This window comes from Pinus tabuliformis, chromosome X (genome assembly GCF_031772625.1).
Source record: "Pinus tabuliformis cultivar Carrire ecotype Pingquan chromosome X, CPIR1, whole genome shotgun sequence".
In the NCBI taxonomy this organism is placed as follows: domain Eukaryota; kingdom Viridiplantae; phylum Streptophyta; class Pinopsida; order Pinales; family Pinaceae; genus Pinus; species Pinus tabuliformis.
The window spans coordinates 1,162,342,730-1,162,351,147 of NC_142308.1; the positions used below are offsets into that span (position 1 = coordinate 1,162,342,730).

Genomic DNA, 8,418 nt, shown 5'->3' on the forward strand with positions numbered 1-8,418 from the left:
CCAGTGAACAGGATGTCAATTAATTAACGGAGAGAAGAAGACATGTATCACTGCAGTTTGAAAAATCTAGCGCACATGTTTTTTCCACCTCATCACAAATCACGGAGAAATTGAAGACGGCTTGGCTGAAACTCATGAACTGCTGTTCATCGGCACTTTCCACGTCCTCAACTAAAGTGTGCACAATCAGTTAATTGGTTCTCTATCATCAACTCATTTGATGATTGTTTTATTTCTCTCCAAAATTGTTGCAATGATCGTGATTCACTCGAAGTGTATTCAAATTCAGGTATTGCTTCCCTTTTTGCAAAGTTACGTACTCTGAATTGCGAGCTCATGCTGTGGAACTATTGTTTGTCTTGTCTCAAGATGGAGATAAACGAAAATTAGCAGAACATCTTGAAGAAAAATATATGAAATGGTTAGCAAAACTTATTTCAACATCTTCAAATTTGGTCTTGGCGGTTCTTCCATGGCTCTGTTTGGCAGCGTAGGTGGTGGTATTTGCACCAAAGCAGCAGATGTAGGTGCTGATCTTTTTGGCAAGGTTGAGAGGAACATTCCTGAAGACGATCCACGCAACCCAGCTGTCATTGCTGATAATGTTGGTGACAATGTTGGAGATATCGCTGGTATGGGATCAGATCTATTTGGGTCCTATGACTGAATCTTCCTGTGCAGCTCTGGTTGTTGCATCCATATCATCATTTGAAAACTCTCATGATCTTACTGCCATGTGTTATCCCTTGCTTATTAGTTCAATGGGTATCATTGATTGCTTAATCACAACTCTGTTTGCAACTAACATATTTGAGATCAAGGCTGTGAAGGAAATTGAGCCTGCATTGAAAAAGCAACGTATTATCTCCATAGTAGTGATGACTATTGGCACTGCTGCTGTAAGCCTAGTTGCATTGCCTTCATCCTTCACTATCTTCAATTTTGGTGCCCAGAAGGTTGTAAAGAACTGGGAGCTTTTCTTCTGTGGTGCTATTGGTTTGTGGTCTGGCCTTGTTATTGGTTTTGTCACTGAATACTGCACTAGTAATGCTTACAGCCCTGTCCAAGGCCGATTCATGCAGGACTGGAAGCAACAACTAATGTTATATTTGGGTTGGCTGTGGGATACAAATCTGTTATTATATTTGCTATTGCAGTAAGCATTTTATGAAGCAAAGAAAGCTGCCACAGTCGGAAAGTATTGTCATGTCAGGAACAGAAACGTGAATCAAGGATTAACCAATGGAAAAACAGTGATTCCCATCCAGCTTCGGCATGCAATATCTATTCTCGGGCAGTTCATTGAAGCTAGCAGACTGTTTCTACAGGAAGACAGAACAGTTTCTACAGGAAGACAGAACAGTTTCTACAGGAAAGTGAAAAGAGGGAAGCCAAAGGAGAAATCGGCCAAGATGCTAGCCAAGGACGTCACCAGGGCCATCAAAGACAAGGGGAGAGATTTGGTTGCTCAGAGGATGAGAAACACTTTCAGTAGGGGGGTGATGATGAGCCCCAAAAATGTACAATTATTTGGGCTCATTCAACCTCCTAATTTGGCTTAGTCCACCATTCTCATTTGTTTATTGCATGTTTTTGATTATTTTTATGTTAATAGAGTGAATTTGGTTAGTCATTATGCCAACAAGTCTAATGGGTGCTTTGTGTAGCCTTGTTGGTCAACTTGGAGACAAAATTGAAGGTCTTAATGAGCACTTGGCAGCCAAATTCGTGGGAGAACAAGCTAGAGGATTTGTAGGAAGGTGTCCCCCTCATTTATGGGCCCTTACCTCGAATTCTCCACCATCAGCTCAGAGTTCAATGGCCACCGAATCAATCAGCTCAAGGGTAGCCAAGCAAGTCAAGTTGGACTGCTGTTAACTCCAAGTCTTGGGCAGCCAAGTCCCTAACTTTTAGGAGGACTGTTGGGTCCTCAAATTGTATAAATAAGAAGGCTTGGGGCCTCATTTTGGTTAGCTAGTGGTTGGTCATTTTTGGTAACTAGTTGGTAGTCATTTTTGTAGCTAGTTAGTCATTTTGTTTTAGCCATTAGTTAGCTAGCTTGTAGTTCGAATTTTAGGCCATGGATTAGCTTTGCTTTCAGCTCATGTTCAAGCTCTCCTTATGGACAGTTTTGATGTACTTTTCATTTCTTGATTAATAAAGATGGATCTAGCTTTGCACCAGCTCTAAATCGCTCTTGGGAGGCTGTAGTTCTTGGGGTTGGGCCCATCTCAAGCTCCCAGTACCTCCCTTGTGTATCTTTATGTGTTTGCTGCGTTCTTGAAATAAAAATCTGCTCTTTAGATCTTGCTTTGTTATGGTAGTTGGTTTTGATGGGTAACGTAGCTTTTTATGCTTAGAATCGATTGGTAGGAGTTTGTTATGCATTTAGATCTTTTGGAATGCACTTTCTCACGTGAAGTACATGGTTCTCTTTCCAAACAAAGCTGTTGTTCATTTATTTCATTGACAATTAGATTAAGTTAGCTAGGACTTGGTTTGTTTGCAAGAATTCATTGATTCGTTTAAATGAGCATTGTGCAGGGCATCTCTATCATCTTCATCACCTCCTCAAGTTCTATTTAACCTCTGTCTCACTCATTTACCCTCCAACTCTCTCATTTCCCACATAGCTCCATCTCCTCCAACTTTCGTTGGTTCCATCCTTCCAATCATCAAACCATTGCATACATTCACTCCCTATCCCCATTCCTCCACTTCTACAGCCATCACCAGCCTCATTCCTACCTTACACATCTCCCTCTACCATTCCATTACCCCTCCATCACTCCAAACACTCACGGTAGGTCATCCTGTAGCCATTTATATACATCCTGTAGAAAACAGAGTATCCTGTAGGATCCTCCACAGCCATCCTGTAGGAGGCCACTCTCTCTCGGTTGCTGAGCATCTGAATGCGAGAAACCTCTGTGGATGGATGCTAAGGATCCCTAGGGACCTCTCCTAGCCTCCCCAACCTATCCCACGCTTTCCTTCCTTCTCCATCCCATCTGCATAACCAAACCCTAGTTAGCACAAGATCACCATCATTCCACACACTTAAAGGAAAAATACAAAAACATAACTTTCATGATGCAAGTAGTTTAGATCCATGCATTTTCATTTATTAGAGGTAATGACAGCATTGGTAGAAGTTGGATTTACATTCCTTGCATTATAGAGGTCGGACTAGTTGAATTAGGGTTTCCTAGGTTTACATGCTTTGCTTTGCTTTCAGTTCATTTTTGTCAAGTAAAGTAGCTTTCCTTTGAGATTAGCTTTCGTCCATCAATTAGCAAGCTTCTTCTGAGAGCCTATAGAAGTTGGCTTGAGCCCTAGCGGACTTGTGCCAGTTGACCAAGTGACAGCTGCGACAAGAGCTAGTACTTGTGCATATAGCACCGTCGCTTCCAAGTTTGTACGAACTACCGGGTTGATAAAATGAGAGACAGGAAGCCCCAGGAGTTGTAGCATTATTGCTACAATACTGGAGCTCACCATCTTTTTGGCGCCGTTGCCGGGGAAGCGGCAGAGTATTGGTGATTGTTGCTATTCTTCTATTTTCTACTACAACTTTCTGCTAAGTAGTTTATTTCATTTCCCTTATGCAATTTCATTTATGCAAAAGTAGATTAGCATTTCTTGCTTTCATAGATTAGCATTTCCTGCTTTCATAGATTAGCCTTTCCTGCTTTCCTAGATTAGCCTTTCAATTCCGCAATTTCAATTTTGCAAGCGTAGATTAGCATTTCATTTCATGCTTTGTAGGAGTGGAGATAAGTTAGAAAAATGATTGCATAACCCCCCCACTGCTTCACACAGCCAACGTTCTTCTTCGATGGCTGTGATGAAAGAGTCCCTGGGTGGACATCAAGACATATCTGAAGAACCTATAGGGGAGAAGAAGAAAAAAACATTCCTCTGAAGCAAATGGCTACAAGTAGAGATGTTGGGAGCAACATCTTGTCCAAAGATGAATTTGAAAATCAGATCAAAGACTTCAAGAGTGATATGAGGCAGTTTCTTGCCATGCAACTGGATACCTTGCGGATCCAAAAGAAGCAAGAGGAAGCCAAGAAGGTTTTGGCCATTTTTTGTCCTAGGTGCACTAGAAAGCATCCTTAGAACGAATGTCCAATGCACTCTCTAGAAGTGTGTTTCATCTGTGAAGAATACCATCCTACAGATCAGTGCCCTTCCTTGCCCAGAATCAAAGCTACATATCAAAGAGCCAAGGAAGCCACTGAATCACTCTGTTATATGAACCAAAGGAGGCCACATGGACCCGTCCCCTACCAGCAGGAACTACAAGGGACACCCGAGACCTATTATGACCCTTACCAAGCCACCTTCATGCCTTCTTGGGGTCCCCCTGCTCATCCTTCCTGGTCTACACCTCCTCCTTGGTCATATTCTCCTTGTTCCTTCACAGATCCATACTATGCCCAACCAGTTGCTCATTCATTTCACTCTTATGCTCAGCCACAACCTCAGTGGAATGCACCTTATCAGGAGTGGAGGCCCCAGTACAACTCTCATCCCGCTCATTTTCCTCCACCACCTGCTCATCCACAACCATCGCCTCCTCCTCCACCAAGGCAACCCCAAATGCCTACCCACCCACAATGCCATCCATCTCCATCTCAATTTCACACCTCCACTCCGCTACCCGTACCTCCATTTCCAAAACCATGCAATGGAGCAGCTCAACCCAATTGCAAATCTGAGGCACAACATGTGCAAATGATTCCTCGTGAGCTCAATGATGTTCACCAAAGCTCAGGAAAAGCATTGCAAAAAAGAGATCATCTTGAAAGCATTGAAGGATCACATCCAGCAAAAGAAGATTCAAAAGAGGAGATCAAAGAACCATGGGCTGCACTTGATGAAGAAAAGAGATCTAAATCAGAGATCGAGAGAGATCCCTCATGGTTACCATCAAATCTTCCATGTACTCAAGAGGAAGATCAACAAAAAGAGGAAGATCAGAAGGTCATGATAGAAGGTGACATGAAGAATGATCCAGATCAGCAAAAGAACCAAGGATATCAAAGCTATATTGAGATATGGTTTCAGAAGGTCACTAAGTTGCAGCAGCACTCTCCTCCTTTTTGTACTCTCAAAGACAGATCATTTTGTCTCTGAAAGTTGGATAGTTGTCCAAGCATGCATTTCGAGCCTTCACATCATTTTTTCTCTAATCTCGATGTGCACATGGCTCCATTGGAAGTATGCTTATACTTGAAAATGATTTTGTTTTTCAAGTAGGGTAGGGTAGAAAAAAAAAAGTAAAAAATAAAAATAAATAAAGAAATGAAAAAATGAAAAAAGAGAAAAATAAAAATCTAAGGTGAAAACCCCCTCGGAGGCGCCTTAGATTGGCTCATTGATTGAAAACCTCCATGAGGCGGTCAATGGGTTGGAAAGAAAAGAAAATAAAAGAGAATAAGATCTTTGGGTGAAAACCTCCCTTGGAGGCGCCCAAGGCAGGCAATTAGGGTGAAAACCTCCATGAGGCGCCCTAGTTGTTTTTCAAAAAAAAAAAAAAAAAGAGAAAAAAAGAAAAAGAAAAATAAAGCTAATCATCATTGAATAATTTTATGTTGCAGCAATGACATTTCAGGTTGCAAGGCAGGAGGAGCACTCAAATCAAGGTCAAAGGAGTTTTTGTGCCTTCTACAGGAAGCTTCGTATCTTCTACAGGAAGCTTACAAAAAAGCCAAATTGATCTCCAAAGAGGACCTGAAGGCTTGGAATATGTCCATGAGGCCTACCCACATCCATGTTTCCATTCCTCACCCATTTTCCATCATTCTTTTCATGTCATTATGCTTCTTTCATCAAAACTGTGTTTTCTATAGGATGCTCTGAATTTCTACAGGAAACATCCTGTAGAACCTTTGGACGAGCCAAATTCAATCTCAAAAGTGAATCTAATGGTGGGAATCTATTGGTTAGGCCTGCAAGCACTTGTGTGTCCATCCCTTGCCTTCATCCATCATTTTTTCACCTCCTTGTGCTTCTCATTGTGCTTCTACAGGATCTTCCTGTAGAAATTGTGGGAAACTAGGCATGCATTTCAAAATGTGGTTTGGCGAGCATGATAGCTTCCTCAAGGGTTCAGAAGCCCTCATGCAATCTTCCAACTCCTCCTCCATCATCTCCATACCTGCATCACAGCAAAAATTCATTTTGTCATACCATGCAAACACATGCAAAATGCCTTGAAGCCAAAAACACATAGAGCAGAATTTGTTTTTGCCATAACTTGAGAACCATGCATCCATTTGACAAACCGTTTTATGGGGGATTGTACAAGGTCGATGACAACATGCCTGAGCAGTTTCATGCAATTCCGGTGCACGGTTTCCAAGAAATCAGCCTCCATCACCATCAGCCATTTTTGCATTTTCTCCATAACCGTGCATCCGTTTCAAAACTTGTTTCATGGGGAGATGCACGTGGGTGATAGTAGCCTACCCAAGCAGTTTCAGCCAATTCCGATGCATGGTTTCCGAGAAATCGAGCTCTGAAATATTCAGCTATTTTCCAATTTTCTCGAAATCCGTGCATCCATTGATCACGAATTTGCTATGGGAGATGCATCATGATGGTAGGAACATGCCCACCAAGTTTCAGCTCAATCCGGTTTGCCATTTGGGAGAAATGGAAAAAAGAAGTTCTGGTCCTGTGAAAATTCAATGGCAGCAGGTTCAGGATGCAGATCTGAACGTGGAAATGAATTCTTGTTGCATGCATCTGGCCAGAGGACACCTGCACAAGAAAACCAGCCATGGATTAGCAGCCCAGCCATCATGCAACCATAAAATCAAATGCATGCAGCAATGACAGCCCACAGCAGCTCACGGCAGCCATTCAACTTCGAGGTATGTGACAAACCCATTCTTCTATTGCATAAAATTAATTTGGAAACTGCATGAATGAATGAAATGGTGGAATTAAGCCACGGATTAGCGAGGCTCAACCGATTGTCTTCTCTAGCGCTCAAGGCAAAAATCACGCAGCATGATCGGCCATTCACGTGAAAAATTAAAAAAAACACAGTTAATGGTAGTTGAACTCCAGTGAACAGGATGTCAATTAATTAACGGAGAGAAGAAGACATGTATCACTGCAGTTTGAAAAATCTAGCGCACATGTTTTTTCCACCTCATCACAAATCACGGAGAAATTGAAGACGGCTTGGCTGAAACTCATGAACTGCTGTTCATCGGCACTTTCCACGTCCTCAACTAAAGTGTGCACAATCAGTTAATTGGTTCTCTATCATCAACTCATTTGATGATTGTTTTATTTCTCTCCAAAATTGTTGCAATGATCGTGATTCACTCGAAGTGTATTCAAATTCAGGTATTGCTTCCCTTTTTGCAAAGTTACGTACTCTGAAATGCGAGCTCATGCTGTGGAACTATTGTTTGTCTTGTCTCAAGATGGAGATAAACGAAAATTAGCAGAACATCTTGAAGAAAAATATATGAAATGGTTAGCAAAACTTATTTCAACATCTTCAAATTTGGTCTTGGCGGTTCTTCCATGGCTCTGTTTGGCAGCGTAGGTGGTGGTATTTGCACCAAAGCAGCAGATGTAGGTGCTGATATTTTTGGCAAGGTTGAGAGGAACATTCCTGAAGACGATCCACGCAACCCAGCTGTCATTGCTGATAATGTTGGTGACAATGTTGGAGATATCGCTGGTATGGGATCAGATCTATTTGGGTCCTATGACTGAATCTTCCTGTGCAGCTCTGGTTGTTGCATCCATATCATCATTTGAAAACTCTCATGATCTTACTGCCATGTGTTATCCCTTGCTTATTAGTTCAATGGGTATCATTGCTTGCTTAATCACAACTCTGTTTGCAACTAACATATTTGAGATCAAGGCTGTGAAGGAAATTGAGCCTGCATTGAAAAAGCAACGTATTATCTCCATAGTAGTGATGACTATTGGCACTGCTGCTGTAAGCCTAGTTGCATTTCCTTCATCCTTCACTATCTTCAATTTTGGTGCCCAGAAGGTTGTAAAGAACTGGGAGCTTTTCTTCTGTGGTGCTATTGGTTTGTGGTCTGGCCTTGTTATTGGTTTTGTCACTGAATACTGCACTAGTAATGCTTACAGCCCTATCCAAGGCCGATTTATGCAGGACTGGAAGCAGCAACTAATGTTATATTTGGGTTGGCTGTGGGATACAAATCTGTTATTATATTTGCTATTGCAGTAAGCATTTTATGAAGCAAAGAAAGCTGCCACAGTCAGAAAGTATTGTCATGTCAGGAACAGAAACGTGAATCAAGGATTAACCAATGGAAAAACAGTGATTCCCATCCAGCTTCGGCATGCAATATCTATTCTCGGGCAGTTCATTGAAGCTAGCAGACTGTTTCTACAGGAAGACAG

At 41.8% G+C, this 8,418-nt stretch overlaps 1 pseudogene; it reads left to right on the forward strand.

Moving 5' to 3' along the window:
* Positions 1-472: 472 nt before the first annotated feature.
* LOC149144027 (pyrophosphate-energized vacuolar membrane proton pump 1 pseudogene) lies at positions 473-1,160 on the forward strand (annotated as a pseudogene).
* Positions 1,161-8,418: the final 7,258 nt, after the last annotated feature.